This window comes from Gambusia affinis, linkage group LG05 (assembly GCF_019740435.1).
Source record: "Gambusia affinis linkage group LG05, SWU_Gaff_1.0, whole genome shotgun sequence".
NCBI classification, from domain to species: Eukaryota; Metazoa; Chordata; class Actinopteri; order Cyprinodontiformes; family Poeciliidae; genus Gambusia; species Gambusia affinis.
In genome coordinates, this window is record NC_057872.1 from 20621901 (window position 1) to 20632048 (window position 10148).

The following is a 10148-nucleotide window of genomic DNA, read 5'->3' on the forward strand; positions in this document are numbered from 1 at the left end:
CTCCCAGTTTAACATCCCAGCATCCCCAGTACACAAGTGTCCCGGTGCCAGAGACGTGCTCAGCAACTCAAAGCTCCAGATCTTTTGTCCAACCAAATCTGCCCATATTGTTGCAGCTCTGTGGGGGCCAAACAACCTCGCTGTGCCAAACCAGACAGACCTACCACCGCCACACACACTCAGACACCGGTACAGACACACATGCACGCCACACCACAGCTCAATGAGCAGTGGTGTGGTTTTAATTTGAAAGAATAATCCGAGGTCCAAATGTAACAGCAACAAGTCCTTTTGGTTTTATTTTTGAAAACATTTTTACTAAAAATTATGTAATCCCAAGTTATATTTTCATATTGTTTTAGAATATAAAGATTTTTTTTCCCCACTGAATTAAAAGCGTGCAGTTATCTTTGAATTCTGATGAAAAGCTGAAATCCTCGCGCATGCTGCCTCTATCATGTGCTGCCATTTTGCATCTCCGTTGTGAATGCACAGAGAGGCTGCAGCCTCTGACAGGCATCACTGAGATGCAGATCATCAGACTCACCTTCAAGTTGGCTTCTCATTCAAGTTCCTTTCAGTCTTACGAAGCAGAAAACCACAAACCCTCAGTCAACTCACAGGGCTCCACTTCTATTCAGAAATATTTCTAAAATTAAAAAGGTCTGCCATCGAAGTCATGCAGAAAACGCGGCCTGATGAAAACAAACAAAACAAGTCTTCCGGATTTTCCTCAAAGCTCCATCTGGATTCCTGTCAGACAAGGAGCTTGTAATAAAAGAAACGTCCTCTTTTGTTTTTTTTGCTGAAACGCAGAGACAAAAAGATGCATCCTGCATCCAGAAACAAAAAAAGAAAAAGAAAAAAAACATGGCGGGTTGAAAAATCTCCCACGCCACAGTCATTACGCCTGCAATTAGACAGCCATTTGCATAAATGCAAATGAGTCAGAAATTCGTGTCTGCACTCGAGGGAAACGAGCTGGGGTTTTATCCCCCCGTTTTTTTCTGTTTGTTTTTTTATATATTCCTTCACGCGGTGTCTCTGCAGAGGACTGACTTTTCACACGGATGGAGAAGGCCTGAGAAGGCTTTTATTTGTTCATAAGTGTTTTATGTTTGCGCCTGAAAACATCCGCAGACATGTTGATTTGCGTGATGGTCGCGCCGCAGATTTGCGTGCTTGGAGGAGTATTTAGCCTAATTTTCGACTTGTGGTGTTACAGGGACACAAACCACGTGTTTACAGAGATGATTAAAAAAAAAATAATAATAATTTCTGTAAATCGCAGCAATTCTGTTAGACTCATGTAGTTTAGAAAAATCGTTTTAACATAAATCCAACATGTCTAACGTGCACTCTTGCATAGTTTTAAAATGCATGATGAATATTAATGCAAAGTGCATGATAATCTATAAAAATAATAATTATTGTAGAAGATCATTAAATCTGGTGTAATAATCCTTTTTACATAATAATACTGCATTTATTATTATTATTATTATTATTATTATTATTATTATTATTATTATTATTATTATTATTATTATTATTATTATTATTATTATTATTATTATTATTATTTTGTTATTATTATTATTATTATTATTATTATTATTATTATTGCTTCAACAACAACACTAAGGATATTGTGGTCTGCTATTGGTTTTGACGGCATTTTAATCGCAATATATTTCCCATATTGTGATTGGTTGTTTGCATTTGTTTAACCTTTTGGCACCACTTCACTCTGAGTCATCCTCTCTTTGCATTTATTTAGTGACCCCTGACTCTGGTCGGGGTTTAAAAAACCATTTGTAAGTCTTTTTACTGTCATTTGTAAGTTGTCGGTTAAGAGGTCTTCTGAGTTGTGATCATCCACTTTATTTGCTGACAGTTGGATCAATCAATCTTCTTCTGTGAAGTTATTCACCGCTGACTGCTTCTCCCCTTAAATTTGTTCATGGGAGGAAATTAAAATGTGCTGTATGTGTATTTTTTGAACTGATGTGGCAGCAGCATATCAGTTCTGACCTAATATGCTGACCTGGATGATCTGGTTATGGATACTATTTCAATTATTTATCGCTATTTAAGATAAAATAAATTGCTAATGTTCGGATGTGTGTGGCTTTGTAAGCCACAATTTAACATAACTTTCCAAAATCTGAATAAGTTGTACTCAGCATGGGAGTTTACACATATTTTTCTTTTCTCTCATCTGTGTTGTCATTTATTCTGCATACCGAATCGGTGCGGATCAGAATACGTTCTGCAGTTTGGAGGCTCAGTTGCACCGACAGTCAGCAGGGTCTACACGCAGGTTGCAATTCAAGGTCTGATGTTTCTGTGCTGTTTTTCTTCTTCTTCTGCGATGCTGCTGAGATGAGTCTTAATGACAAATTAATTGCGCCGTTGCAATGCGGACATGCGCAGTAAAGCTAAGAAGTAAAAATGTGAAGGAATGATCAGCGGTCTCTCACTGTGGTCCTAAGCTTTAAAGGGTTGGTGGCGTCGAGACTAAACGTGGAGCATGCTTTATATGGGGTTACCTCTAATTTAAAGATGTTTATAGATTTGTGGGGTTTTAGGAATGTTTTATGTTCACTGGGAGAAGATGACACACTTAAATTGCATTTTTAATATCTTAGTTTACTTTGTGTATTGTTTTTATTTTATTTTCTTTTTTTTACCATTGAAATCTGAGTAAGTGTAGTTTGTGGAATTATGCTGAATAAATATGAGTTATATCCTTTCTCTCTTTCTTTCTTTCTTCATTCTTTCCTTCCTTCCTTTCTTTCTTTTTGATCCAGTATTAAATTTAGAGAGAAAATAAATACAATGATTTTCGTTTTAATGGCCAGCTTCAAACACAAGTCCAAAATTTAAAAAGAATAATTAATTAATTTAACAAACACGGTAAAATAAACAGTTTTTTCACCTGTTGTACAACATTAAATATGCCTCTGTCTCAGTTGTATAAATATTAATCCTAAAGTTGCATAACTTCAGTCTCTTGCTTGTCATGTTTTTACCCGCAGACCTGTAACTACCCAACCTGTTGTTGATCAGTTTTGGTAAGATCTGTAATATAGTCAAAGCTTGAAATGCCTTTCTTAATCAAAAATAAAAACCTTGTTGGCAAAACTGTTTAAAGGGACTGAAGTGAAGCAGCTATAGGAACAGAAGAAATATGTAGGAAGAAAAAGCAGCAGGAAGGTGGAAGGAGATTAAACGGTGTGCTAGAATAAACGGTAAGATTTTATGCAATCTGCATTAAATTATAATCAGTTCATCAATACTAAACAGATAAACAGCGTTAGATTTTTTTGATAACTAAAATAGATTTCATTTCGATAAAACATCTTCATACTGTCATATTTCAGGAGTAAATTAAGGCAGAACACTTAAGGAATCGCCACTAATAACAAAACCAAGAAAAATCTTAACAATCAGTCTGAAATATGCGTGTGTGACACTCTTGGATAACTAAAACACTCTTCAGGGAACACCGGGCTAAGACACACACACAAAAAAACCACATTAAACTGAAATGCTTCCGTCAGTTTTAGACTTACAGCAGATGAAAAGTCTACAGTTAATTCTCAGAAATCAAACATTATTGCAAGATTTCAGCTCATTTACACAAAGTCTGACGTCTTTCTTTACAAGGCATTTTTCTAGTCTTTAAATGCCTTATAGAGGGAAAGGGGGGGAAAAGAATTTTATAGAGAAATATATTTATTCTTCAGAGTATTGATTTCTAAATTAAAAATTGAATTATTTTGAAAATCCGAAAAGAAAAAAGTGTCAATTTTCTTCTTTACTAGTCTGCTTCTCGATGCTAAAACCTGAAAAAATGATTTAGCTCCTTTAATTTTTACATCTATTGCACAAAAAGATTGAATCTTTGATCATTTTAATATCATTTCTTAAATTAAAACCTAAAAATAAAAGACAAAATAAAAAAAATGGTTCGTTTAATTTTTACTTTACAATCTTTAACATATACATTTGATGTTTAAATTAACTGTGAAAACCCGCTGAAGGAAGAAATGTATGTGTATATAGCTGGAGGAGGGGAGCATCGCGCGCGTACACAGAGAGACGAGATTCGACATGCACGCACCCACGAACGCACGCGCAAATGCACGGCGCATTTGCATGTCGTATCCCACGGTGGAAATTACAATGGAGAGCAATTAATATGCGCATAAATTAAAAGTGAGAGGGGCTTCTGAATTCCAGGAACAGGCGGTCATCCAAAGCGGAGAGGAGAGGAGAGAAAGGAGCCTCTGTTCACACGGGACAGCAGCAGGATGAGGAAGAGGAGGTGGGAAAAAAAGAGGAGCGGGAAGGTGACGAGATGGAGGGAGAGAGGGAAATTGAGGATGGATGGGAGAGAGAAATGGAGGAAGAGCAAGATGAACGAGAAAATGGAAGACGGATGGATAGAAGGAAAACTGGAGGGAAAATAAAGAGGGGATTTCTCAATTTGTACAAAACGGAAGAAATATTAAACGAAGCATGTTAAATAATTTGGCTAGCTGCTCACTGGCAGATTGCATCTCAACATTTAGTTATGAAGAGAGGGATCGGGTGATGCAGTTCAACTAAAGATAACTCACCGGGGACCCCTGTCATCTTCTGCATCAGTCTGTCATCGCAATTTCACGTCTCTCAGAGTGAAGGCCGCTAATTACACACATCACAATAATGGTCACTGCAAACTGTTACTGTGTATAAACAGGGGACATGAAATTTATTCAGGAGCATCTAAAATTAACTTCTTTTCTTTGAAAAACAGTAACATAACAAAGTCTTCTCTGAAACTTTTCTAAGGTTGTTGTAGTTGTCTTTTTTCTGTATTTTCAAACTTTTCTTTTTCCAAACATACAAACAGTATGTATGTTTGTTTGTTTTTGTGTGAATTATGTGTTGAAGGTGCTATTCAGCAGTCCACCATACATAGTTACCATCCATCCATCCATCCATCCATCCATCCATCCATCCATCCATCCATCCATCCATCTGAGAAAAATACAGGTCATCAGTCTGAAAATGAGATTTAAACAAAATTTATTGATGTGATATGTTTGTACAAATAAGTACTTGAAGTTTAGAAAGAAAATATTCTCTCAAGGCTCCCTTTTCTGTTTGGTGTCTTCACAAACCAACTCATCCTCCACAATCCTTTCTCAGTCATGTTCTTGAACAAAATCACTTAAAACAGGGTTGGCAGAGCTGAGGGGAGCCTTCTGAGAAAATAAAAATAGATCCTCTTCCAATAAAAGATCACTGAAATCCACTGACTAATTCCTTGTGTTCTCAGTGATCATTTTTTAATGCAAACACAGCAGTAAAATAAATATTTTCATGGCCATCAAATAACCAGGAGTCTGGGCTATTTAGTTCTCTCTCTTATATATATGTGTGTGTGTGTATATATTCCTTTTTATATATTTTGTTGACCTAAAGTGTAATGATTTACTGATAGAAATCATTTCAGAAGAATAGTGATGGGTTTCTCCAGTTAGTTTGGTCAAGAAGAGAGAATTTACAACAGACATATACTGCCCCCTGCTGAATATTAGATTTTTCTTCCAGTTCATCATATTTTTAATTGCATGTTGCCCTCTAGTGGCTCTGTTGTCTTACTACACAACATCTTCCAAGACAGATTCATCGACATGAATATGCTGCAGTTAATGTGCTAATACATAAATACAAGCACTCTTTTTAATATCATTAATACCTTACTACTACGTTTGTACACCATATATTTCTCGAGTATAATTTTTCCTTTTTAACCGAGTTTATTTCTTCTTCAGTCACAGTAACAACATAACTCCATTCCAAAACATAAAGTAGGCCTATACCAATATCTACATATTTAGTCCATATTAAAACCCCTTCAGGTGTCTATCATCCCAGCTAGAGGTCTCTTTGATGATGTGCAGCGATTGTGAAGGTAGGCAGCATGAGATCACCAAACCTGAACGCACGACCTTTAATATCAGATCAGTTTGCTTACAAAGAACAAACAGACTGCAGTGTAGTGCAGCTTATTGCTTTGTATGAAATATTTGTTTTGACACAAATAGACAGTATGACAGCTGAAATTACACTTTCCATCTAATATTTATGATTATGAGTTTTTCTTTCTACCACTTGTGAGTTCAGTTCTTTAGTTAGATAATCCTGTCTCATTTTTTACTAAATGTTTCACTTGTCTTTCAGTTGACGTGAACTAATGCAGTTAAGTACATTGAGGACCAGCGTATTGCAGGGATGTGTTCTCGCCCTTCTTCTCTTTTCCCTGGTCACAATGACTGCCCCCCTGCGGACCGTTCTGTGAAACTCTTAAAGTTTGAATATCTTGTTCAATATGTATTGTCCCACTTGCACCAATAAACTTAAACTTTCACAAGTGGGGGCGGGGATACTAATACCCTACAATAAGACAAGAGTGGCAGCAACGTGCTGTGTGGATGTTTTCCTTCATCTGGCTCTTTAAAGTTGGTCAGAGGCAACTGGAAGGTGAGTGGACGTAAAACAAGAAGAATCTGGAAGAAATGTCGTTAGTGGCTGTAAAATGTTTGAGACTGTGATGCAGGTTTACCTTCCACCCTGCAGCCTAAGCCAGAAAAGAAGGTTTCAACATATAGCATATTCACATGTTGAAATGGCCCAGTCAAAGTCCACATACGCATCCAAATGAGAATTTGTGGCAGGGCTTGAACATTGATGTTCACATTTTCTTTCTATCCAATCTAACTGGTAAAAAACACACCCCAAAAGATTTTTTGCTGTAATGTCAGCAAAAAGTAGTTTCACATTGACTCAGGAAAAGGAATAAACATTTCAGTTTTATTTTTTTTTATTTGCATTTAAACAAGAAACTACAGGGTTCTGGGTTTGTCTATCAAACAAAATCCCATTAGGATGTATTGAATTTAGTGATTCTATTGTGACAAAACATGATAAAGTTTGAATGTATGTAATGTTTTACAATCGTCTATGTGTCATGGCATATAACAAATCCTTTAAGAATAAAAAGACCTGCTGTTAATCACTGGAGATAATTTTAGAAGCTGGATTTAAAAGTCTTGGTTATGATCTTTGAAATAAAGTGTTTGTGGACCCAGTTGAATATCTAAAAGACTCTGATTCTGCACAGAGACTCTGTCATATGTCCATCTGTTCTTTAAGAACAAAGATACCAGGGTTACTAGTTCCCAAGAGTCTACTCTGAGAAGTTTCTGAAGCTGTGTTAAATGTAGTAATGAGACAACCTCGGCAGACTAGATGCAAAAATGTGAAACTAATTGGAGTACAAGTTGTGAGCATCATGAAACTGTTTCACTTTTTCTCCCCTTTGATTAAGATTTTTCTATCCATCATGTGGAAATGTGGTCATTTATTTTTCTCACTTCGTTATAAAACCTGAAACAATCTGTTCCAGAGACAAAGCCAACGAACACAATCAGCTGCTGCATGTTGCTTCGCAGCTGTTCCTGTCCTCCTGTTTCTGTTTTGATATTTGACCTCCTCACTGTGTCTGAGCTCCCTCAGATACAAACTGCCACATCTCAAAACAAATCTCAGTGAGCAGTAGCCAAAACCTGTTGGGTTCGAACCTCCGCGCTCAGGCTCCCCCTGGGCTTCCCTGACTACATGACTCTTCCCTCCTGATTTGTACACTTTAGCCCTAATTAAGGGTCGCAGGCAGAGGAGGTGCGGGGGTGTTTGTTGGATCTGTTGCCATGGACACTGAGTGTTGCTAAGCAGCCAGTGGGATGCTGAGGAAGTGGAGCAATGGGTCACTGTGGAGAGAGTGATGTTCACCCACACACAAAAGAGAAGGGAAACAATCTGCAAGAAAGGACAAATCAGAAGGGATGAGATAAGCTGCACAAACACTGTCTTAAAACAGAACGAGTGCCTGCTGTGAATTTGAATCATCGCTAAGCAAGACCTCAATAAATTAAATAAAGGCTAAGCTGGAAGGGATACTTTAGAGGCATGCATAAAATAGTTGCACCCAGCTGCTAACCAAAATGAAGCTGTCATTAATGTTGTAATTGATATGAACTCCTCAACTTAAACTGGAGCCAATGAAAAATCCAGAAATGCTGAGAAAGCCTTATGACTAAACTACCTATTCTGTTCATAGAAATAAATCCATGTCCTCAGATGAACCCATCCATCCATCCATTTTCTGTTCACCTTTGTCCCTAAATGGGGTCGGGAGGGTTGATGGTGCCGATCTCGAGCTAACGTTCTGGGTGAGAGGTGGATTCACCCTGGACAGGTCGCCAGTCTGTCGCAGGGCAACACAGAGACATACAGGACACACAACCACTCACACACACACTCACACCTAAGGAGAAATTAGAGAGACCAATTAACCTGACAGTCATGTTTTTGGACCGGAGAACCCGGAAAGAACCCACGCATGCACAGGGAGAACATGCAAACTCCATGCAGACAGACCCCGGGCCGGGTATCAAACCCAGGACCTTCTTGCTGCAAGGCAACAGCTCTCTCAGATGAACCCTCCTCAGAAAGTTTTTGTACAATTTATTCTTTGCTTAAGGTGTCATGCTGGCACAATTGATAAGACTGCATAGCTTCGTGGAAATAAAGTCCTATGTGTGAATCCTTGCAAAGTTTTTATTTATTCTATGTGGCATTTGCCTGTTCATGGTGATATGTCGCCAGACCAATTAGACACAAGGTTTTCCAGAGGAACATTGCAAAAAAGCATCACACTTCCAATGCAAATCAGCCTTCTTCCCTCAGTGGATCAAGAGGGAAGAAGGCTATTGGGCCTATCGTTGGTGCTTTCAGCAGTGGACAGAGATCAGTGACTTGGTCAGCAGTCCTCATTGGGTTGCATTGTGTATTTGGACATCTTTTTAGTAGATGACATTTTTTCAGTTGTCTAAAAGTGATATGAAGTTTGGCTGTTCTTGCAGTCCCTGATAAGGTCATTTGGAAAATACTTAATGCAGAAAGAATAGGCGATAATTTGGTAAGTAAGAAACTTCTGAAGATGCTGGAATTTCTTGAGAGGCATCAAAATAAATAGGGCTCAGTGTAAATGAATGCCACAATTTTCAGATTTTTAGTTGTAAATCAACATTAAACACTAAGTTTTCCTCACGCTCACACTTCTGCAATATGCTATGTTGGTCCGTCACAAAAACTTCATAAAACACATTGAGGTTTTTAACTGTGTAATGTGGAACATAGGAAAATAAAAAAAGCTAAAAGTTAATATTTATGCAAAGCACTGTAAAGATAAGAAATATTAAAATATGTCAAACTTTATGATCTGAAAAAGACCCAAATACTGCAAATAAAAAACCTGATCATCTGGCAAACAAGACAAAAGGGAGAGAGTAAGGAGGAAAATAAACAAAGGTAGAAGATTAGGTGCAGACAAATGGGAGGAAGACCAGAACAGGAAACAGAAAGAATGTGAGAGGTGAAACTAGTTAAAGATAAAGACAGGAATGACAAAGCGAGGAAATAAGATAAGAGCTAAAAACAGGCAGAAGGGATGTGAAGGTGGAGCTTCAGTCTGAGAGCAGGTTACACAAATAAGACAGGCGCCTCTGTTGTTGTTTTTACATCTACGCTAAGTTTATTCTTCTCCATTTGCAAAATCTTTCAAAACAAAACAGTCTTTGGTTTGCTGTGACAGCAGCGGAGATGAAACTGTGAATAAACAACAGCTTCAGTTCAGGGGTCTTCAGAGTTAGACATCAGCTCTGTGGAGTTTAAAATGCAATAGAAATAGAAATAGAAATTATTTAACTGAATCCCTTCAAACTAATCAAAAATTACGTTATGATACCGTTATCAGAACAAAATGCCTTAGCTAATTAATTGGGATCAAATACAAAGTTTTGTTTTTTTTTTCTTTTTTTTTGGGAAGTTTCTTTCTGTGCCACTAACATGTTGACCTTTTTTTAAGACTGTAAACTCATTTTATTGTTCTTCTCACTTTGTATAAAAAGTTAAAACAAAAAGCAATAAAATAGTAAGAAAAGCATTAGCTGTGGTACACAACCTCAGTGCAAAAATAGAACGAACAGAAAAATGGAACTGAAGTTCATTAATAGAGGCAGTTAGGAAAG